General features: G+C 39.9%; 1 protein-coding gene across 1 annotated transcript in view; it reads right to left on the reverse strand.

Annotated features, from left to right (window-relative positions):
* Positions 1-25,375, reverse strand: part of LOC139443895 (F-box/WD repeat-containing protein 7-like) — a 65,363-nt gene that overhangs the window by 3,545 nt on the left and 36,443 nt on the right. The gene's annotated exons all lie outside the window — the stretch shown is intronic.

Here is a 25,375-nt window from a genome sequence, read left to right on the forward strand (position 1 = left end):
CTCCCCATCACGGTTCACCAATTAGAAGACAGGGGAACAAAACAAAGTGACATTTGAAAAGAAGTGCCCGACCGTATCAACCCGTGTCATTCCGCCAAAACATTCATTATTTAGACAAGCTGCTCGAGTTGCCTCCCCGTTGCGCATGAGCGGATCTTTATTTCCGGTGCAGTAATGCTGAACGTTAGGACGTATGAAAGACAGGCTACGACTAGGTCATAATAATATGTATGAGATCATGAAATGAAGCCATTATCAACGTCATTTAAAAGCGACGTGCATGCACGCGTGCGTGCGTGCTTGTCCGGTCCGGACTAATGCCGAATGTATAATGCCGCATCTTAACATGAATACCCCACTCAGACGCAGCATACTGTCTCCGAGACGACCAGTCCGTGTTTAACCACTTAATGCCGAGCTCGAGACAGGGTAACAACAAGTAGCATCTTATAACGTCAATTGGTATGACGAGGCCGGGGGTCGATCCCCCGATCTTCCGCTCTACGGGGAGACGCTCTACCACTAGACCACGGAGGTGGTCTTACTCGCGGATGAAAGCTGTTTCGGAAACCTTGTGGTTAAAGCGTTATCTCGTTACAATGGAGACCGGGGTTCGATTACTCACATGAGTACAGTGTGTGAGCCCATTTGCGGCGCCCCATGCTGCACTATGGCAGAAATATCTAAAAGCTGCGTTAAAAATCTAAGTTGAGTGATGCGATTCTTATAGTAAGTTAAGTCTTATAATGAAAGAATAGAATTGACTTCACACAGAATCGAACCCCGGACTTCTGCGGATTAACCGAAGGAACAAACAATAAGTTTACTCTTCCGCCACGTATCTACACGTATCTTGAAAACTAATTAATAATTAGATACTTTGTCAGTTGGAAAATAATTGATAACCGTTTCTCAAAAGAACTAAGTGAAATGTGGACCGTCCAACATTTTAATGTTCATCAACAGTTGAACTACGGTAACAATTAATGTCCTTCAATCGAAGTATATATCTGAGTTGATGCTATATTTATAATTAATAATACAGTGAGTATGTTAAAAATTGGTCTGTTATATCACGGCGTGTCAGCCTAATGTTGGAGGAAAGCCCGAAGTGATGCAGGTCTCAGACGTTTACCACTTTGGTGAAACCTACTATGGTGTGTGGGTATGGTGCTGACAAACCTAGACCCATTACCGGGGCGAACCGGGATTCGAACACACGATCATAAGGTCCTGGCGTGCTCAAGGAACGCAACTCTGCATAGGGAAGTGCGACGCCTTGGACTTCCCCCAGTGCCGAGAGGGTAAAGCAATTACCCCTATGGGTGAACGCCGTTTCGGTTGACGGCGAAAAATTATACTCACTCACTGAAAGAACCCGTAAATGCGTTCACCAAACGCGGCATCCTAATCCAAACACAAAAAACATGCAAAATCCACACATAAGCACTCACAAACCTCACGTGAGACAACATGCAAAAACACTAACGCGAGACAGCCAATACATGTAACTCATTATTAATCTAAATTAATAACCGGATTGTCGGCGCATGTCCAGCACGCCACCAACTGAAGCCCTCCCGACAAGTAATGTTGGTTCTCCCCATCAGTATACCAAGTAATTTGTCCCGCGGCTACAGTAATATAATTGACGGAGTTGTGGCTATCGTCAAAATTAATCGACTATTGAGTGCTTCCATAGTGAAGATTATTATCTCGGATATGGGAACATTTAGCCATCATCGTAGCATCCCCTGAACCAAATAGCATTTGTAGATCCGGTCTTGTCGCATTCTTTTATTGCAGCTGTCTTTCTTTACTTGTTGTTAAGAGATACGCCTGAAGCAAACATGAACGTTTTTTTTACTTCTTCGGTGACACGCCTGGCGCAGGTGTAAGATGTGTAAATCATGCATACGTCTACTTATAGATACTGCCAAGCAGATGGAAATGGATGGATAAAAACAGCGATGAAGCAGTCATTGCAACGTGCTTTATTTCAATTGTGAAACAGTGAAGTCAGCAGTCACTGGGTTAGTCTGCCATACAGATCCTGAATCAAATATATCCAAAATAGCCCATGCAAGTCTACAATAGTGGGCAAGTCTAGATCTAGATAACTGCAGTTTTTGAAAATGAAGGGAATGTCTAAGCTCCTTTTAATTGTTTTTCTTTACGATGATTAAACAACTGTTTTTTTTCTGAAAGATATGTCCATTTCAGGGACTAGAGTTTAGTCTAACAATGGGCCTGCTCTATTGAAATGATCTAACAGTGATGAAGTCAGCAGTCATTCGGTCTAGTCCTATTGAAATGGTCAAACAGCAATGAAGTCAGCAGTCATTTGGTCTAGCAGTATTGAAATGATCTGACAGCAATGAAGTCAGCAGTCATTCGGTCTAGTCCTATTGAAATGATCAAACAGCAATGAAGTCAGCAGTCATTTGGTCTAGCAGTATTGAAATGATCTGACAGCAATGAAGTCAGCAGTCATTCGGTCTTGTCCTATTGAAATGGCCAAACAGCAATGAAGTCAGCAGTCATTTGGTCTAGCAGTATTGAAATGATCTAACAGCAATGAAGTCAACAGTCATTCGGTCTAGTCCTATTGAAATGATCTAACAGCAATGAAGTCAACAGTCATTCGGTCTAGTCCTATTGAAATGATCTAACAGCAATGAAGTCAACAGTCATTCGGTCTAGTGCTAGTCATAATGATGAAACCAGCAGTATTTGGGCAAGTTTGCAACCATCTCTGATCACTGCAAATAGTTTAATTGAAATGATCCAGACAGTGACGAAATGATCAAGACAGTGACGAAGCAGTTCAACAATATCTGGGAGAATGATCAAGTTATGAAAATTGATTTAATACAGGTTCTGTAATTATCCTTGTAATGACATTTCTGTGTTAGGTTCTAATCAATAATACACATTTAGACAACGAATTAATTAATCTTATATTTCTGTATTCTTAAACCAATCTTTTTAATTATGATTTTCCGGATGGTGATTTTTTCATGATGAACTGGTATCTATATTTTATACCTAGGACATGAAGTACTGTTACCTTCACACTGGAGGGATACCCAACTATTGGTGTCTACCTCCTGCGAGTCCGTGCTTTCAAGTTGAAGATATACAGTCACTGATAATGATTGTCTAAGTCACAAAAGAATCGATAATTCGACGGAAGTCCATTGACACTTTGAAAATAGAAAGTTTTGGTTGGGAGTTTATAATGAGGCTCAAAACATATTTAGCTGAACAATTTACTCAGGGGGGATGAAAGCCTACCTACAAAGCAGCTAAACAACAAACTATAATAACCTTAAGTGCAAATTGGGTGTTTTGTTCCACAGAGTAGGGACAACAAGTACAAGACGCTTTCAGGGTAAAACATTGACTTATTTCTATATTCTAATTGATGTAACAAAATTATATAAAAAATGTCACCATCTACTCACTTTCGTATAAATAATGAGATGAACAAAAATAAAGTCGATGTGTCGAAGTTGAAGGTACATAGTAAATATTTCGAGTTATCCGAGGTTCGACATAACCGAAAATGATAAATAATAAAGGAACATTTATCTATTACTTCGAGACGACCATACGTTCGACACATCCAAGTTCGACACAACGGTGTTTGACTGTGAAAACTCGTACACGTCTACAGCTGAAGAAGTGATGTGAGAGTACATGTATTTCTATTTTCAAGCGCTGATTATGAGACAGGAAACAGCAGATATTACCCATGCACCCAGCTACGTCCTCCCGCCCTGACAGAAATGAGGGTGCATGTTTGACACGACTTGTGCGCGCCCTACAACACAGAATGGGCCGAGCATGGGAACCTGTGCGATTTTGTTTATCAACAAATTGACAGTAATTGGGGAAGGCGCGGCGCTATCACTCGTGCTACGGTAATGGATTAGGGGTGACGTAGGGGGGAGGGAGGTGGTCGGGCCGAACTGACAACCCCGCAGCTGTTCAGGGAACAAGATTTGGGAGTCGACGTAAAATATGGAACACCGTATGGGGAATAATCTTGTGAAAATATGTTCGGAATGTCGAGCCGAGCAGAATTTTCAAGTCAGGTCTGTTTTAAAAAGTCTTTTCTCACCGTGACAATGTTGGGTTTGAAACCGTGTGTGGGGTCATGATAACTGCACCATGACACCCAAGGATGGCGGTAGTTGAAAGCAATACTAATGTTAATGGTTATTACTGGAAGAATTGTAAGTACATTTTGTTAAAACTCTCTCGCGGTATTATTTCGATGGAATGCATTTAACCTCGCAAAAAATCATTCGCTTGGCTTCATACGAAAGGAATCAACGTCCAACACGTGTGGCAGAATGTTTGGGAAGTTGTTTCAGAGTCGAGCGAGGCAGTGAAGATCATGATCTGTAATATATGCATAGTTATGGATATTTTCTGATTGAGTGATTATGATAAAGGTACTATTGGTGATTATATGCGTATGTTTTGAATTGCATTACGTCTCCTGAGATTATGGTGAGTCAATCGTTATACGGATGTAAGGTGTTGGTATACTTTTCGATGTATTGTAACAACACGAGACGAACACATAGTCTATGAAATCTTTTATTTCGCAATACATTTCTCTCTTCTAATTTTTTTTCCTGATGCTGATTTCATATGTGGAATAGAGCTGCTTAGACTTGCTTTTATATAAATCTAGATTGATTTTGTTTTCATAAAATACACATATTCCATACTCAATGTGCAAGACTATATAACAAGACCAATGGTCTTTGTTTTCCCTGAAATATAACACGCCAACGCCAGGGTCACAATTATCTGTCGACACAGATTTCATTGGACATACAAGGAACAATTGTGATGAAAGAAATATAAGATAAGATAAGATAAGATAATATTTATTGCAGAATCGTTCCATTACGGGACAGATACAATTTTAAAAGACAAGACATTATGATCCATATAAACATATGTACAGACATACATAATTTACATTCCTGTAGACACAAACAAAATAATCAATATTATATATGTGATGATATTCTTTTTTATACATAAAATTGTCAACGGTTGATTATGGAGGGGTATTTATTGTTTGAAATTATAGATGTGGAAACAAATGCAGTTGATATTGACTGCTTCATTATTTGATAGGATGTATTGAAATAATTTATCTTCATGACTGTGGACATTTTCATTTACATTTTGTCTAGATATTTTTTCAAAGAGTATATTTCTTTCTCGAGTGTGTTTAATACAGTGAAGTAAGTAATGTTTTTCGTTATCAATGATTGAACATGTAGAGCATAGCCTCTGATGTAGTGGGGTTGGTGGCTTTGTGTGTCTTCCAAGTTCAATATTTAATTTATGGTTACTTAATCTTAGTTTAGAAAAGTGAACTCGATATTTTTTTACTTTACAGTGACTGAGATAAGGTTCTAATTTTATTTCATTTTTAACTATCCTATATGTCCTAAGTTTGTTTCCTGTGCCTCTTGTTGTATTTATATGTATGGATTTACTGTAAATTAGTGATAAAAGAAATCACTGGTAGATATGAACTCCAAACAACCGAAAGATTCACCCAATATTTCGATATGATATATTAGAAAGTGTCAAGGCTTAGGAGATTAGATTTCATCTAAGGTTTATCGTAGAGCGGAGATAAAGCAACCATGAATACTTCAACGAACAGGTGCGGTGTATCCCCTGCACCATCAAGAAGATTACTAGACAGATGGTCAAGATGGGTGGCCGGCCGGCCGACCGGGAGGGAAGGAGGGTCAATGTACACCCCTACTCATGGGTAATCCAAAACAAAATTCACTGTTTATCGTAGAAAAAACGTTCATCGAAACGTTTATGTGTGAAGCCCGTGCGGTATTATATATGCATACAAACATATATGTATCTCCACGCGCAATGGTTTCTGCTGTTCAGAGTGTTTTAGTTTTATCACAAACGTCGGAAATATTCGAGCTTTGCCATGGTGGTCTGTAAATAATCGACTTTACATGGCAAACCAATGGTCAATAGCATGAGCAACGGTACGATAACACAATCAGCGACAAGCAGCGAGGTATAGACTAACACTTGTCATTGAAAACATTTCTTTGAAATGTGTTTTTTCTTCTTCGAAAGAACCTTTCCTCTCCTGCTGTTTTCATAAGGAAACTAGACTTGGTTTAGTTTGATCTCGACTTGCCTAGGCTTTTAGTAAAAATAATAATATACATATAAATTCCACAGTCACGGCGCAGGACTGAGCGAGGCGTTATGTCAGATGTGGGTGTAGTGGAACGACTTGGGGAAGGGGTTTCACGGATTTATTTCAGTAGGAAAGCGGAGTTAAGAAGCAATTTTATGTTTTTGGTTGTGGTCTGATATTACTATACCATAGTAAAATAAGCAGAACGTTGGTTTGCCACATCGAAGGTCCGGCCCCCGGGTTTCACTCTTAGCATGGATCCAACCATTTCAAATTGTCTATTCTGGCAATCATGCTAAGACACTCTGAACTGTAATATTCCAATATTTTCGCTTTACAACCAAGTATTCAAGGAGCGCTTTGTAAAGTCCTTTGGTAAAGTTGAATTATGATAACTGTGTAATATTCTATATTAAGGCCTTTCAAAGGCTTTGGTGTTTGGATGCGGCGACAGTCAATAAATGGTCTAATTAGTGAAAGTAGAACAATACATGAATCCAAATACCCTGCTAGGTTTTTAGTACTTTTTACCAATGAGTAACAATTTCCCATACACCAAATTCAACTCTTCAATTAAGTATATAATACAGGATTAACCTTTCTTAGGTGTGTGCGTAATCTGTCAAGGCACCAGATTTTTAATTACACCATACAGTAGAGACATACATTTAAAGCTATCCGAGGCTGTGCAGAAGCGGTTCTAGACAGTGTTGCATTGTATGACAGTTATACATCTTAACATTCATCTTATAATGCCATCAGTGATCACTAACTGTTGTAATTACATTTCAGACGAAGGCCAGAGGCTGAACAGGCCGCTTTCTGTGTACATGCAGGCAATTTAAGACACTTCCCATTTATCTATTTTCTATAGGTGAGTAGTAGGTGCAGTTCACCTGACCCATCCTGGCATATGAAGACTAAGAAGGTTATCAAACATGTAAACTGAAGTGCGCGTCTGTTCCGTCCAGACCTGGCGAACAGCGCCTGTGCTGTGAAGAAACAGCAAAGGGCGGACATCTTGTCGTGTTTATTTGTCACAAAAGGCGCGAGTGAAATATAAATATATTATTCACAAGACAGAGTTGAACCAGAGAGATGTAAACCAACCACCCCTATGCTGTTGAAAAGTGTTCGGGAGTGTCAATTATCCGGTGACATTTCGTATTAGGACAGAGAAAGTGTCAGGCGTCCCGTTCCCAAATGCTGCAGTGTGCGAAAAGGCCACAAGTGTAGTTCTCTCATTAATTTCCCCCACAAAAAGTGTCTCGTTTTGTTCATTTTGACATCCAGCTGGTGCGACAAAAAAGTAATGTAAATGTTGGCATTGTTATCTGAAACTTGGGCAGACGACCTTTACTTATCGTCTGCGCAAACAGTTGTCGTCTGCGCTTTCCCGCGCAACTGCCGGCACGTGTTCGACAGGGTAAAGACAATCTGACAATTCTTCTGATTGTCTGCCATGTCCTTTTCAGTGAATAAAGGAGAATAAAAACTCATGGGGCCGCATTTGTGTTTACACATTTCAAGATAATTCTCAAGCGGTTGGCATTTTAATTACTGTTGATCGCCAGTACGTGTGCTGAAAGAACGTCAAATATACTTCATGAACTGCGATATAACACTTAAAACTGAGAAATGTTTTCAGATATCATTGCGTGCATTGGATGTCATGAAAAACGAACTAAAATGGGAATTGTGTAAACTCCGAGGCGGATCCAGGCTTTTTATAGGGGAAGCTTCAAATTATATCAATTCTCGACTTCAGAGTATGAGAGTGTCAATTTTTACTTCTGTGATGTGGGATGATTGTTTTTACATTTTGAATTCTATTGTCGACTGAAACAAAGATGTGAAGCTGAGCCAATCAGACGAAGTCGACTGAAATACGCACTGTGTGATAAGCCAATCACACGAAGGCACCTGATATAAGAACCCATGTTAAACATGGCAAACCAGACGACGATAGCAAAGCAACTGTGAAACAGCAACAGAATTGGCATGTTTCTAAATGCACTAATGTGTGCGTCACTTCACAAGGCGCATTACAGACAGAACAGAGCTATATTTGACTTGTACAATCTGGGTATGAACATAATCATTTTTTAAATTTGAGAAAGAGCCATACTACGTTTTCATCTTATACTTATCAAATTAAGCAGTTGTTTACCAAAATCTTACATTTACGTTGGAAAAGCTGCATTAGTACAAACCAATGATATTTCTTATGCACAATTTACGATAATTAACCAACATTGGACATACAGGTAGAAAATGATATTCATCTCAGGCAATAATCACCATTTCTCTTAGTTTATTATTGTATCGTCCACTTTCAATTGTTTTCTTTATGTACAGACATTCAATATTTTGTAATTGCATTACATAAATACTTGTTAGCTATAGGTATTATATCTAAATATGATTCAAAATGGAACTCATCCTTTACATTTATAGACAGAAATAGTTTAACATTTTTTTGTACCTCAACATGCCATCTATAATTATCAACCTTTGTTTGAATATTATACATAATGCCTTGCTATCAATGCAATGAGGATTCTCCCAGACGCAGCTCAATCCATATTTGTACAAAAATTTTGTAACTTTATTTGCCCCGGTTACATTATTTTCATTTGAATTTGTTCTTGCTACGATATATATCCTGTGAAAAAAACCGGGCACTTAAACCATTATTTTATGTCCCGAACACATATGTTTATATATAGGGGTATCTACCAAGTAAACGGCCGTAAACGGCCACTAAACAAGGGCACTTATAATGTTTCTGCAGAGTGTTAAACGGAGATCGCCTATTCCTGTTCCAAACCCCATATTTCCGAACCGTAGGATACTGTTGGTGTTACAGATGAATCAACAACATTAAGTCTTAATGGTACTAACAGTAATTCATGTGTTAACAGTTTTGAAAAACAACTGTTTTGTGTGATATTTCTATAATTATTAACATCGTTCCCATCACAATTTTTATAAATGGGTAGACAAAGATCATCCCGAAGAAATTTTGGGTTACATCAGCATAAGGTCTCAGCTTATTGATAAACAAGGATAAACATATATAAGAGCATCACAAATGTTACTGACATTAAATTTGCACTGGCGAATAAATGGTCAACAATGAATTCCGGGCCCTGTTTGTTCTCAACATCGGCGGCAATCGTACCGATCATCACCGATTGTCGTAAGTCTATGTTAAACTACTAAGAAAGTTTTGTGGAACGGGGCTCAGACATCTTAATTCAATTAATTATATATAATATACACTTGGAGCGTTAGCTGAATACTCAAAGACGAAGCAAACTCTTGATGTTGTCTTTCACAAAACTGACAAATAAATACCACACAACGCACAGACTGGTGCATATGTCGTTTCTGGAAATTAAGTGCCTATCAAAGTCCAAAACATGTCATATCCATGGCCATATGCATGATAAAAGCTTCACGAAATCCCATTTCAACAAAAATCTGAAATACATCGGGGAAACAAGCAGAGCCTACGGCACAGGCTGGATGACCCTTATGAGCTAATATTAAACATACTGAAAGCAATAAGCGCCAACTTATGCTTCTGTGCCCATCTAGACATGGCTTCCAAACAATACTCCTTTCATAAAACATTATGGAATATGACACAAATAAATTCAACTCGTGCTCCACCTTGAGTGCCTCTATCCCTCCAAGGCACGTTGTGTGCCGCCGCGCGGGTCTTGGAAATGGTAAAGGTGGACTTGGAGGGTAATCGTGCCTCCAGAAACATCTTGAGGAAATAGACGCTGGTTGGACAGAATACAGAAATTAGACCCGTGGCCAACTGGGGGAAGATGGCACCTGTGACCTTTCATACTTTTGTCGGTTGTGGCGATCGGGTTTTGGAAGCAAAAGTAAACGGTAAACAATGAACACACACTACCACGTAGATTTGATAGGTTACGTAGACGCCGCTTGGAAGAGTATATCAGTTTATTCAACTGTAGCGACTTGGAAGGAAAACCCAAATGTGACGCAGGTCATTGAGGCTTACCAAACAATGACGTGTCAAGTGGCCTGACCAAATGGTGACTCAACAACTATCCCAGGGGCACGGGTTGTCCATTGGTCTGACTTCAATAAATTTAATTTAATTATTTGTGCAGAATTGCGTCCCGGTAGCCGCGGATCGTTGGTTCGGATCCAGGTTTCGCCACGATTCTGATCATTTGGTTTGTTTTATCACTGCCATATATCTGTGGTCGAGATAATCGTCTACGACATGCCTGATTATTCTCCTTCCTGACACAATACGTTACATGACATGCTTGGAGTCAGTGAAACAGCGTTCAGAGGCGATAAACGCAGCAACTTACAATCTTAATGAAGGAAAGTTTCAAGGACTGTTTGATGCCCTAAATCCTTTTCCCACTACCAGTCACTGACACAAGCCAGGTGTGGCATAATGATGTGATCACAAGTCTGTCGAGGTTTACACGATACTTGTTCAATCACTGGATTGTCTGGTCCAGTCTCAATTGTTTACAGACCGCCGTCGTCGTATAGCTGGAATAATGCTGAATGCGGCGTTTAACAATAAACAAACAAACCCTACAAAACTACTGCCCTTCACATTTAGACTTGTTCTGAGTAGTCTTTGTGCTGCAACAGCTTCAGCATCCTCCCACACTAAGCTGACAAGTCGTCATATATGCTGTTGAAAGTGGCCTAAAACTCATTTCATCGACTCAAGAACGATCCTTATTTGGTACCTATTTCCCCTGACCCTCGTAGGCCCTTCACCGAAATCCCATTATACTCTTTTATTGTCATCAGACTGGTGGAGAGGTGCAGTGTTGAGCTGAGTAGTCTTGGAGAAGTTAGTTGGTGGGGTATGATCTTTTCATAGCTAACGCCCTGAACTACAAGCTGTTAGCGATTAAGAATGGTCTTAATCACCTCACACCAGCAGTTTGGGACCTACGTCAGATCACAACAAATGGATTATTTACTGAAAGTGTTCGCCACAAAGATCACGTGCACATACAACTTGTACGGTGACTGGGCTGTGTCTTTTAGCGGTACCAATGATAGATATCGATCACATTCCTGAAACCGACAAGCAAATAAAACCTGAATCTGATTGGAATTCGGTTCCACAACGCTGACTTGAATCAGTTGTTTGTTTGTTTGTTTGTTCTTTAACGCCACTTTCAGCAATATTCGAGCTGTATGATGGCGGTCTGTAAATACTTGAGTCTGGACCAGACAATCCAGTGACTGACATCATGAGCATCGATCAACGCAATTGGGATACGATGACATGCACCAACCAAGTCACCGAGCCTCACCACCCGATCCCATTAGTTGCCTCTTACGACAAGCATAGTTGCCTTTTGTGGCAAGCATGGGTTGCTGAAGACCTATTCTATCCCGGATCTTCACGGGTGACTTGAGTGAGTTGGGTTAAAAGCTTTTAACAGTATTTCAGTTGCATCGTGAAAGCTTAAAGCAGGAACGCCCAAAGCGATGCAAGTCTCAGACGTTAATGACTTTTTTGAACTCCCAACACGGTGTGGTAAGAACAAACGAAGGTTCATTGTCAGGGCGAATCATGGACATGATCATGTCCTGGCACGCGTACGGGACGCAACTTTGCGTATTGACGTGCGGTCTCTTGTGACATCCCGAATGTTAACACATGTGAAAGATCATAGATCATATTTGGAGGTGAGATGAAACACGGTTTAACGTCACGTCCAAGATTATTGAACTTATATAGCGACGTGCATGCACGTGTATGTGCGTGTGTGTGGCTGCTTGTACTAGTCTGGACTGATGCCGATTTATAGTGCTAGCTCACTGAGATACCATGCCGCAGTTTAACATGAATAACCCACTCAGACACAGTATACTGACTCCGAGCCGACCAGTCCTTGATTTGGCCCCTTAATGCCGAGCGCCAGGGTAACAACAAGTACCATCTTTTAACGTCTTTTGGTATGACGCGATCGGGGATCGAACGGACCTTCCGCTCTCCGGGCGGCCGCTCTACCATTAGACCACGGAGGCGGTCTAGATCATATTTAGAATGAAAAAGCCTTAAATATGTACATGACATCCAACTGACGGTTGTCGGGGAGTTTCTGGTTTCTGTAATTGTGTACGTCTATACCGCTGCAACACATTGCTTTCTTGTAACAAAAGAAGCAGACCCGGCTTAATGAATGCCTTGTAATAATCCACATACTGTCAAAGACGTCTGGTAGTTTCTAAATGTTCATTGATTCGTTCATTCTGTTATACCTTCTGGATAATTCGAATCTTCTAATATCATTCATTTCCACCAAGTCTTACCGTACTAATAATAGGACCTATTTTCAGTTACTTTGATGTTGGACTGTAAATCCATTGATCTCCGACATCATTAAATTTAGTCTCATCTATAAGTTTCTGGCCGGGAATAGCTTCGAGATTGCTGATGGGGCGTAAAGCAATATTCACCAACTCATGCTCCAAAAACCCAACTCATCTGGCTGGAATGTTGCAAAAAGTGTGAAAGTCCATCCTTCGCTGTCACAGTCTAGGAAGGATAAATATTGTCTAATAGATGACGGCACCATGAAACGCCACAGAGCGGCTTGGTATGACCAAACCGCGACTCTTCATGAAGGTAACGAGGGCGGCGAATGTTTGTTTGATAAAGGAATCGTCTGACATGTGATTTCACAACTCTGCAATTAGCCTCCTGATTGTGGGAGACAGGTAACCGGAGAGGAGAGACACACAGATGGGGAATAGATGAGGACACTTCATCTTAACGGCGACATTTTGTAGACGAAACGAAGGCTAACAATTAAAGCGTCAAGTCTGGCTACACGTGAGATGTATAAGATCTAAGGTCAAGCTGTGTGGTAGTTGCAGACAATGGAATCAAACTATAGAGGGTGAAGACAGGGGGGTGAAAAGAATGTGGGAGGATTTGACTGGGTTCCGTCTTTACTCAACGCACAGCTAGCCGCACGTATCAAAAGTGGAACCAGTTTAAGCCTGGCTAAAGGTGAAAAGTGTCAATGAATTTGATCCGGATTACGGATGAAAACTTAACGATATTGGCGTCACGATACACATTTAAATGGAAAATGTAGATATCAAGATCCATTAATACATTTTTATATTAATACGTTGTCTTATACTGCATCGCCTTAGACGCAGATATGAAATTCAAAAATAGTTTGATGACGAATCTTTGGTAATTGTGTTCCCCAATATCTCAAAACCATTTTAAAGAAGAGATGAATTTCGATAGGTATATCCGATGGATAAAAATAACGGGTGTTCGTCTAACTAGAGACTGTCCGAACAGGTTTTTAACAACTGTTTTCGATTCCTTTTTATCTTATTTCAGATGCGAGTCCTGTTTTATGGAAAAATAAACTTTATTCATCAAAATTCAATTAGACGCCTGGGGTTTGTTCAGACAAGCTACGATGATAGACATCTCCGATGAAAGAATTTCTAAAACAGTTACATGAAACTAAATTAGTTATCTTGAAACATGCAAGTCAAACTCAGATTCCCCATATTCTTAAAAGTAAACTTAATTATGTATAGGCGTATCGTTACCTTTGGGACACATCCCTGCTTTTAACCTCGCATAAACCACAGAAATGTCGTAAATTATATAATATATACGTTATTTATTGACTTGAATGCTCACCCATGTGGCCATGGTTGGGTAGTAAACTGGAACAGCCCTTAACACTGCCCTCAACCCCCACCCTCAAACCCTGAAAAAAATAAATATTTTTTTAAAAATCCTCAGGAAGTTAAAAAGAATTATCCGACAACGAACTTAATTGCATCTCAAAGCGCACAGTAAGTTACGCATTACAGAAATGGAACTAGTTAACAAAATAGCATTGGTGCCATTTCATTCGTGACCAATCGTCTCATTCCGGCAAGTGACGAATGATGATAAAGGCTTCATTTTCGACTTAACCTATACTGGCACCATCGGTCATGAGTGATCGAAACTTTTTGGATTATTGTCGATATAATACGACACGTCAGCATATCGGGATAACACGGTGAAGTCCATGTGAATGTAATTTCACAGAGGTCGAGATGGAGGCCAGTGAGACCAACACTTGTCAGGCTAGTTGACAAATGGAGGATGACTATGTCCGCACAGGGAACGAATGACATCGCCAGGTCACTCTACGAGTCAAACATGATTGATTACAAGGACAGAGTGATTTTTTAACACAAATGAGTTATGGAATCTACAGAAAAGGACACTGCTGTGTCATCGGTTTAGACTGTTATGGAGAGAGAGAGAGAGAGAGAGAGAGAGAGAGAGAGAGAGAGAGAGAGAGAGAGAGAGAGAGAGAGAGAGAGAGAGAGAGAGAGAGAGAGAGAGAGAGAGAGAGAGAGAGAGAGTTTAGATTAGAACGTCTTCAGATATTGTGTTTATCTGTCACAGAGGAGACAAGAAATCAAGAATCGATCAAGTGAATGTTGTTTTATGCCACGAGTAATAATCCAAATGTGGTCAGGCAAACCAGTGATGGTGACCAGTGACCATGTGTATATATAGAGCGTTCTATTGAGAGGATTTTACTTAAGAAATAAATAAATAAATAGGAAGATGTAGCTCACGTACAGTTAACTATCTAACCACGTGGACAGAAATCACTGACACTGACATTTTACACGAATCCTTTGGCAAAAACTGTTTAATATGCAAATACAGCATTGAGTTTAATTGAGTATTCAAACTGTTAACAAGAATCTTGTCCTTCCTTTAAACGGCCTGCTAATGGCACCGTCTGTCCGCAATGCGACGACCTTTGTTTCATGGAACTCTGTCTCCAAATCACGACGCGCCACTAACACTGTGTTCTGACTAATTTCATTAACTAAGTTCCAACAATATGCCTTCAACAACATTCTGTTCAAGACAATCACTCAAGGCTAAAAGCAACTTCGCCCCTTTCCGGATATTTCCGGGTTAACGTGAGCCACGACCCCCCATCTCGACACTCGGCGCGTGTGTGTTAATATAAATCACCATGCACCAATGGATGACGACACTTTACATTGAAATTCTACAAACATTGCAAATGGCCGGCGACCTAACCCTCGACCTCATAGCCAGGCCATTACGATGGCACCAAGACAGCCCCAGGCCACCAGCCTCAAGGGACTGCCATTACCCACACAGCGGGAACATTAGGTGATTCAATTTGCGGATGTTGTCGAGAGGTTGAAGCAAGATCTAATGACCACTTTTAGCCCTCTTTCTAAATAGACAGTGGGGTGAATGCAGAGAGTTGTTAAAACGACACCCCAGGACACAGAATTTACAGACATGTTTTACTCATGCAGAAGAAGGTTGTTTTTGAAACATGACCAGTCACCGGCTGTTTCTAAGTGACCATGTTTCAAATCTGTAATATTATCTTTAGGATTATCAGATCTAGTACGTTCAGTGATTGCATGATGGTGTAAAATTAGATGTCCTCAGCATGATGCATATATTGAAAATTCGTCTATTCCCATTTCGCAGTCTAACTCGAATGTCCAATGTCGACATACAAAACTGGTTACAACCAACGTTCACGGGGACTTTCTGTTTCATTGGTAACGAACGAACCAATGTCCAGACAAACGCGATCATCCGATCGCGTTTGTGGGTATGGTTTTACGTCGAGTTCAGAAATACACGTCTTCAGTATAAACATCTGGTTTCATGTCGATCCTATTGGATTCAACATGATGGCATGTTGTTTCTTCACCGTGATTAATAATAAAGTTCTAATCGAGGTACTGACGTTTCTGTATAGAGCCATGCAGTGACGCGCGGTGCCATAGTTTCCCTGTTTAGGAATAAATGGCTCTATTTCATGTCATACAGCGCGTCAAATATTAAGCGTATGGGGTATTGGGGGTAGCCTCGTGGTCAAAGTGTTTGCCATGTTCGCGGAAGAGCGAGATCGATTTTCACAACGGTGTAATTTGTAAAGACCATTTCTTGTGTCCCCCGTCATGATATCGCTGGATTATTAGTACATGTGGCGTACATTTCTTATTTAAATTGCCCTTTGCTTCGATATATTACCCAACCAATCACTCATTAAGTCCACTGCTTCCAATTTACCAAAACAAAAATTGCCTGTAACAAAATGTTCTCCCAGAGTGTCTATCAGCTCCTGAACGAAAGGGTGTTTTCTCCGTTAAACACATTGCCTCAAGAATTAGTCCTGTTTAAAAAAATCAAAACCAAATTCGATACAGGAGTACCCTCTCTTTAGGCTCCAATATAATTGGTCCAGTGTCCTGTTCCCTCTAGGACGTGGTCCTCCATGGATCAAGCATTAGCTGCCATGCACTCCATCAATTAAAACAAAAGCAATTTCATTACCATATAAATTTAATTTGCGCTGACGCAGCAGATTGCTTTCAGTACCTCACGCCATGGAACAGTCATAATTCTTTCCTAACAATCTAATTTAAAATATAAATGTCGTGAATTATCTAAAACACGATGTTGGACTCGTCTGCCATCTGTTGAAATTCTGAGCCCAAAATGAAAAGTCGTGATTAGCAATAAATCTACACTTCGAGATCGATAGGTGAATCATTTGACACAAAATAAAATGTCCCCTGAGAGGCTGGGTCACTTGGATTGAAATGAAATAGAATTATGGGCATTTTATTGACCCTGCGGACAGTGCCAGATGACCAGTCGCCCCAGAGGTTGGAAGAGTTTGGGGGTAATTCCTAGATTTTCGAATTAGTCAGCAAGGGGGAAGAAAGTAATCGCTGACGGCTGGATAAATCTCTTCCTTGAATAATAAAATTAAATATGAATCCTCAGCCACATTATCTGCTATTTGGGTGGTATCTTTTCATGAAAGATATGCCCATACCCTTCAACCATTATCACCCACAAGGACACAGGGCTGGGGCTAATTGTCAGACAAAGCAAGTCAATCCAAATCCAAATTGTTTGTCTGCAAACTCAAACTCCCATGTGTATAATATAATCAAGCAGTTGATGGATAACCTAAACACACAGTTCATGCAGATACAGTTTGCCACAAGACTATAAGTACAATATATTGACATTGGCCGAAACTGGACACCAGATCCAGAATCTAATCTCCCTTTAAGGTGCCTACTTTAAATATGGGTTCCTGGAATGAGTGTCAATAAACAGTCAACGGCAGCACTTAACTGGAAATAGTCAGTTTGTTAGGTTTACTTCGTTGATCTTAACAATCTATACACCAGAATGTGGGTCACGTATTGTACTCATAGAGAGAGTCGAACCCGGGTCATCGGCGTGACGGACCGGACTGGTGTTGATGTGTATAATCTCTATGTGCATCTTTATGCGCAGTATTGCTGGTTATACAATGACTATAAGAGTTTTTAACGCTGCTTTGAACAGCATTTCTGATACTTCCCAACGTGTCTGCTGAAAGGAATGCAAAAATGACGCATATATATACTCTTTAAAAAAAAGAAACAATATTTTTAAAAAACAACCCAAAACATTTCGTTGTTGGAAGGTATTCAATGTTGCACTTCTACAAGAAAGTAAAGTCTGCGTGTTATTTTTTACTGATAAAGTGTCGCAAAACGGTCTCATTGTCTTTTAAGACTGAGTTTTTCATTTACACGAAATTATGAGCCGTTTTTTTTAACTGTCCACCCCTAAGGACTAAGGGATACAAGTGCATTCCTTCACAAACCCAGTATCACGTAACCCATACTTAATATTTAAAGACGTCATTATGTCTCGTCCACACAGAAAGCATTCCCCCAGGATATATTTAACAGACCTGTCCATCGATATCCGAGCGGTCGTGCATTCCAACGCGGGAACCCCAAACAGACAGTGTGTCTGGATTTGTACCAACTTCATCTAATTCACGGAAACTACTGCAAGAATCAAATTGTCTAAAGTAGGATTCACCCCAAGTGATACAAGTTTTATTCAATTTCGGTGGAGAACTCTGGCCTCGATTTCTCCTTTTGGCTGATGACACGCGACTTGAGACGAGTTGACATGCTATAATCTTAGTGAATACAAGATGGCCACTAATAAATGGGTGTCATCGATTACCGTCACTTGGCCATTGGTTAATATTTGGCTTGTTCGTTTGGGCGAACTCCGGTCATGGTCAGGTCAAAAGAACACGCAAAGAAAGCCAAGTAAGAATAGGTTAACTTAGTGTAATTTATGTACTGAAAAGGATCATATAAAATGTTTGACGAAACTATTAATTGACTGGATTTTTATCTGCTGACATCATTTGACTGTATCATGTAGGCAACTGCACCAACAATTGAGGTCTATCGAAGCTTATGGGGCCGATTTCACTAAGTGATGTTAGTGCCACACTTGACGAAAGTCTTTGTTAAAAGAGAGTGATTCACAATGATTAGAACAGGGCTCAAGTCAGCTTGTCTTCCTGAGGGGGTATGGGTGGCCCTGTCGTCTAAGGCGACGCGCTGTGCAGAGTTGCGTCCCTTGGGCAAGCCAGAAACCTATGATAGTGGGTTCGAATCCCGGTTCGCCCCGATTATGTTTCTAGCTTTGTCAGCACCATACCCGTTCGTGTGTTTCACCGTCTGAGATATGCATCACTTGGGGCTTTCCTCCCACATTAAACTGACACACCGTGATATAACTGTAATACTGTTAAAAGCAGCGTTAAACCCAACTCACTCACTTGTCTTTCTGACAGTTGTCTCCACAGTATGTAGACTCGTACACATTGGCTCGTAAATATTTGTGGTGATCCTACTGCTGAGATTGCTGGAATCCGATCACTTCAACAAGGTCATACACTAGGCTTAAGCCATGAACGTCTCGTGCAGAGGGGGCATAAATCAGTCATCAGAGGGAACTTTGCACGCCAACTGATACCTGCATCTACGCCTGGCTTCTTATATGGCTGGGCTCCGTCTCTTCATATCACACGTTTACAACGCACAGGGATAGCCAGAAACCTTCTACAACTCGTCTCTCCTTGAGAAATCCACTAGCGCATCAATGGTCCGGAAAGACCAAGGGACATATTTGGATATTAGTATCCAAACCCGGTGTTCGATACAGGTGTAAATAGGATTGACTGAATGAGCTTTTACCTCACGTCTTTGAAGTATTGTAGAAGTGTCTGACAAAGCAGAACGAGAGAAGTCGTCATGTGTTGAACCCATTTTGTGAAAAAAAAGTCTTCAGCACGACGGGTGCATGTGTATTATAGGTTGACTAATGATGATTATTATCCTATAGTGATGTATCGAAATCCATACAGAAACAGAAAGAATAATGTTGAACGTCTTTCAGGGACTAAATTGATGTGGTCGTGTACCAATACCCTTACACAACACTGCAAGGCGACTCGCTGACTTTGTTGACGTATCTCCTCGTATCCCAATTACGTAGATCGATGCTCATGATGTCAGTCACTGGATTGTCTGGTCCGGATTATTTAGACTGGACTGGAATATTGCTGAGTGTGGCGTTAAAGAACAACAAACGAACACAACATTGGACAACATTGGCGATATTGTAAATACATGCATTTGCTAGCGAACAAAGCTGGTAAATTACCCAGAAATATTTCAAGGACATTGGACAGGAATTGTAACTTAGCAGTCACTTTCGGTAATAAAATTGATTTCGGAAATGAATTGTTGTAACAGTTAACCCTAGGTCCCGTTGATCGAAGTAAACGGTTGATATTTTGAAGGGTCGGTTCGATAAATCGTTACACCCCAAAAGTGTAAGCACATATTCAGTTCCAGCAGAAACATGGACGACCATCTCTTCCTTCAGCCGACATGCTGTGATATAAATGAAGTACTGTTCAAAGCAGCGTTAATCCCCACCCACCTTGCATGTATTTCATTTATCGCAGAAGATGACATATAGCATCTATTGGAGGCAAATCTCATCTTTAGGAGGTACCTCTCTTCATCATGACATTCATTCTAGTGTTGACGTTTTATGTTACAAATTGTTGGACTTGTATGTGTTCCGACACGATGTCGTTCTCATTTTGCTGTTTGGTGTTCGCCGTCGTTATATGCACGATTTGTGAGAATGATATATTTATTTGATAAATATCCCGACGCTAATTCTACTCAATCAAATCTCAAAATTATCTCAAAATGTCTATCATTCAAATATTTATCACGATAACATTGATACGTTTCAATCGTAGCTGCGCAATGTCATGTATGCTATGCATATACATGACATGTTCATTACCAGTTTGATTGACAGGCAATAGAACAAGACCGTTTCTGATGTATACGTGTGGCATGTTCATTTCGCTGCTTGAGCGACAGGCGGTGGACTTCTTCTTCTGTAGTTTCAAAGACGTGCACGGCCTTAAATCAAATCTGCCGACTACATGAATTTCTAGGTTCACGCAATCTGCTGCCTATAATTTAATTCGTGCCCGCAAGCAGAGAAAAGATGAAGAATATAATTGAAAAGCCTAACCCCATAACCGCCTTTCAAGATAGATCGAGCCTGCCTTATTGTGCGTTGAACACTTTATGAGTCAAGTTACATAATGAAGAACCAAATTTTCCTATGTACTCCAGTGTGAAATATCGCACGGTTCTAACCCCCGACCTTATACATCACGAACAAAGGTGCGTTTGATTGACGTTTCATAATTTGCTCGTGGCGTGCATTACACGCACGGTTGTGAAATCAACATGATTTGAACGCTTTTAACTTTGATCACTGAAATGAACATCTTATGATAGGAAGAAATCGTCCGATTGTGCTTGAGGTTGGTGGAGGGGCACGTGCGCCTCAAGGGAAAGCTTCAGATTACGCTTTAGGCTCGAAATAACGCGCTTCAATCTTCGGATGACAAATTTAATTTTCTGACAAATGTAACTTTGCGGTTGAAGGTGTAACAACCCCTTCTGTTCTGTAATTCTGAGCATAGACACAGACGGTCGATTACCATGGTAGGCGCTGTCGATCCACCAAGATGGTATTAAGAGAAGGAAAATACTTTCTCTCAGTTTGTTTGAATACATATTAGATGGTACTTCATTTTCTTCCTTCCGTGAAAGCTATCAGCTAGGTTTAGATATCTAAACTGATTGATCCAGCTGGGGACTTAAACCTTCCTTGGATAACCTGAACAAAATAAAGATGAGTCCAAATACTTCGTGCTGTCAGGCAACTAACAAACACTTACTTTTTCATGCAACTGTTTAGTGGTGGATGCTAGCGGTTTGGCAGGACATGCTTCCCCTTTTCGCGAAAACCTTGTGTCATCACTGATTTTCAGTGATCAATTCATATAATTTTCACCACTATTTTGTCTTTTATGCTAGGTCGAATCTGTTTCGGTGTATAATGGTGACAATAGTCATTCTCTGGTGTTGAGATATTATATTTTCAGTGACTTAGTGAATGAGTGAGTGAGTGAGTTGGGTTTAACGCTGCTTTTAACATTATTCCAGTTATATCATGGCGTGTCAGCTTAATGTTGGAGGAAACCCCCAAAGTGATGCAGGTCTCAGACGTTTACAACTTAAGTGAAACACACGAACGGGTATGGTGCTGACAAAGCTAGAAACATAATCGGGGCGAACCGGGGTTCGAACACACAACATAGGTTTCCGCTGTGCCCAAGGGACGCAACTCTGCACAGCGAATCGTGGTGCCTAAGACGACAGGGCTACCTTTGCCCCCCTCATATTTTCAAAAGAGCCCGTGAAAACGATGATCGGAGGTGACAGTGTTGGGCTGCTCATTTGTTGTGAGTGTATTCCAACCTCACAATATTCCTGCAATACCTGAATGGCCGGTAAATATTTCGCCTCAATCAAACCTGTGTTAATAGCATGGTAATGAATCACATCATCAGCCAGGTCATACATTGTGCCAATCTGACCATTACCTTGAAAAATGTTGTAAATGTTCATGGTCTGTGCTTGAGGATAGCTTTGTAAAAGGTGACTCAACTTGTGGTAAGAGGTGACTAACAGGATGGGTGGTCAGGCTTGCTGACTTGGTTGATGCATGTCATTGTATCCCAATTGCATGGATCAATGCTCATGACATCAATAACTGGATTGTCTGGTCCAGACTCGATTATTTACTGATTGCCATCATATAGCTGGAATACTGCTGAGCGCAGCGTTAAACAACAAACACACAAAACAAACGAATCATACCCATGGCAAGTGAGGGAGTGAGTTAAATTTTTCATCGCACCGGAACTATGTATCATGTATAAGCAGAGTGTCATAACAAGCAGAATAGGTCCCCAGCAACTCACACCAGACTAAATGAGGATTGGGTGGTCAAAATGAATGACCTGTCTGACTGTTCCTCAGGCTATCAACCACTGATCTGATAGGCCTAGACTTGGATTTTCACAGGTCACCCTAATTTGGCTGAAAAAGTGCCCCACCTTAAACATCCATGTTAATGCATGTTTCCTTCTATCTATATTCCCTTATTCTTTTCTCTCAACATGGGGGTGGTAGGTAGCTTAGTGGTTAAAGCTTTCGCTCCTCACACCAAAGTCCCAGGTTCAATTCCTCACATGAGTACAATGGGGGAAACTAACTTCTGGTGTACCCCATCATGATATTGCTGAAAACATTGCTAAAAGCAGCCTAAAACTATACTCACTCACTCACTCTCTCATATGTACTTTTTTGTAGAAAAAAATGTAGTGACACTAAGACATAAATCCTATTAAATGCCCAATTAAAACAGTTTTCGGAACATTTTCTATCATAAGACAAACATGTTAATTGATGACTTTCTAAAATATAAAGGAGCCATTTTATGGCCATTTTGGTCTTGTGTCAGTGGGAATTATATTATGATTACCTCAACTCCCTACCCTACCATCAGCTGACGCCAGAGACACATCGGAACATTCGTCAAGGTCCTTGCACAAGCATGTTGCAAGCAGAAAAGACTTAAATTATCATAAAAATACATCATTAAATGAAAATCAGCATGGCATCTGTTTCCACGTTCCTGTAAATGACATTAAAAAACAAATTTATGGTTTTGAAAGTAAGTCTGCAATTGGAAAAAGCAACATGGCTGGTTCTAAAATATGACTAAAATATGTTTTTGCTTTGGAAAGAATAAATATTTAAATGTGAACTGTAAGGATATATGCATGTGCACAAACATGTTGCTGGAAGTTGTAAAGTTGAATTGATATTATTAGTGGGAGACATTTGTTTTAGCTAAGCTTGAATGAAAATGACATTAACCGCGAATTTTATTTTTATTGTATTTTGTTTTCCTTTTCAGACCAGCATAAACACCGAAATCATTTAAAAGAATATGTCTGCATCCAGGGGAGAAATTTTAGCAAAGTGCTTTGTCTGCTGAAATGTTAACTGAATCCCATTAGTACAACGAAACAGCAAAATCTCATTAGTCTAGACTTGATTAGCAGTACTTTCAAAACAGTTTGGAACAAATCATTTACACAGTCTCTCTCCTTTGCTCATCATTCCAATATTGATATCTGTACTCCCCAGAGCTGAGACTGAAGCAATGACAGGCAATGTACTGTGAGAATACTTTTGTGTGGAGTTAAGCTCTATTTAAGTGTATCATTATTTTAATAGAGGGGTGTAAAAGGGGTTCCAAGTTGCATACAAGATTACTGCATTTACTTTGCAAGGTGCATGCACGTGTGTGTGTGTGTGTGTGTGTGTGCGTGTGCATGTGCGTGTGCATGATTGTCCAAACTAATGCTTATTTTATAGTGCTAGCTCACTGAGATACCATGCAGCAGTATAACATGAATACCCCACTCAGGCACAATATACTGACTCTGAGCTGACCAGTCCTTGTTTTAGCCCCTTAATGCTAATCACAGTGCAGGGTAACAACAAGTATCATCTTTTAACATCTTTTATATTTTAATAGAACCTTGTTGCTCGATACAAAATGAACTTAAGTGAACACTTGACTTGCCTTTGTATGTGTTTGTGATTGGCGCTACAGGTGGGGCAGGATACACTCACTTTTTCATGAACAACTTTCATCATCACTATTTGATAGTTTTTCATAAACATGATATAGCTGGAACCTTAGAATGAACTTTGCTTTTCCTTGTTGAAAAGGTTTTGTAACATATTTACATCACAAGATTATTCTGCATTCATCTCTGTGAGAGGTAGAATAGGTCCCCAATACCCAATACTAGTTGAAAGAGCTGTCTAATTGTGGTTTCGAATCCTGATTAACAAATTTATGTTTCTATGTTTGTCAGCACCATACCTGTGCTTGTGGGTTTCACCAAAGTGGTAAATGTCTGAGACCTGCATCCCTTTCGGGCTTACACACCACATTAAGATGACACACCATGATATAACTGGAATACTGTTAAAAGTTGCATAAAACCCAACTCACTCACTCAATCATCATTAATAAAAATGCAGTAATCACTTGTACTTTGTATGATTTTAAAATGCCATCACTTTAGGCCACAGTAAATTTATACTAATATTTTTCATCTAAATTTATAAAAAATGTGAAGCAGGAGACATATTTTTCAAATGTTGTTGGTGTTAGATAAACTGATCAAGGCATTAGTGAACATTTACTGTCAAAGGATGTGATTCTTGTGAAAACAATAATGTCTGAAGTGTATTTCATTAAGTAAACAAAGAAGACAACACAGGTATTTGGGAACATTTGCATGTTTCATAGTTTGGCATTCGGGGATGTCATGCTGGAATAACAGATGGCCTTACCTCATTGCTTTGATTTTGTTTTAGTCAAGTTTATATATTATTTAGATTGTATACAAGTAATGTACTGAAGCAAAAGAAAACAGATTTATAAGAAAAAAAAGACTTGGTCACACTTCTGAACATTACATGAAGAAACATCAACATGATCAGAATTATTTTCAGTCAGATTTCTCGGCCTCTAAGTTCAGATATCCCAAACTAATAAAAAGGTATCCCAGAATTTCTGAAAACATGAATGAAAACTCAAAATCATTTAAGATCCAATTAGTGGATGATATGGTTCAGCACATTCTCACAACTCAAGTTTTTATCACTGAATAAAGGTGAACTTCTGTACCTATGGTTTTCTGTCTCTCTGGTTTTCAATTGAATGTC

The sequence above is a fragment of the Haliotis cracherodii genome, unplaced genomic scaffold (genome assembly GCF_022045235.1).
Source record: "Haliotis cracherodii isolate W230 unplaced genomic scaffold, xgHalCrac1.p SCAF_5, whole genome shotgun sequence".
NCBI classification, from domain to species: domain Eukaryota; kingdom Metazoa; phylum Mollusca; class Gastropoda; order Lepetellida; family Haliotidae; genus Haliotis; species Haliotis cracherodii.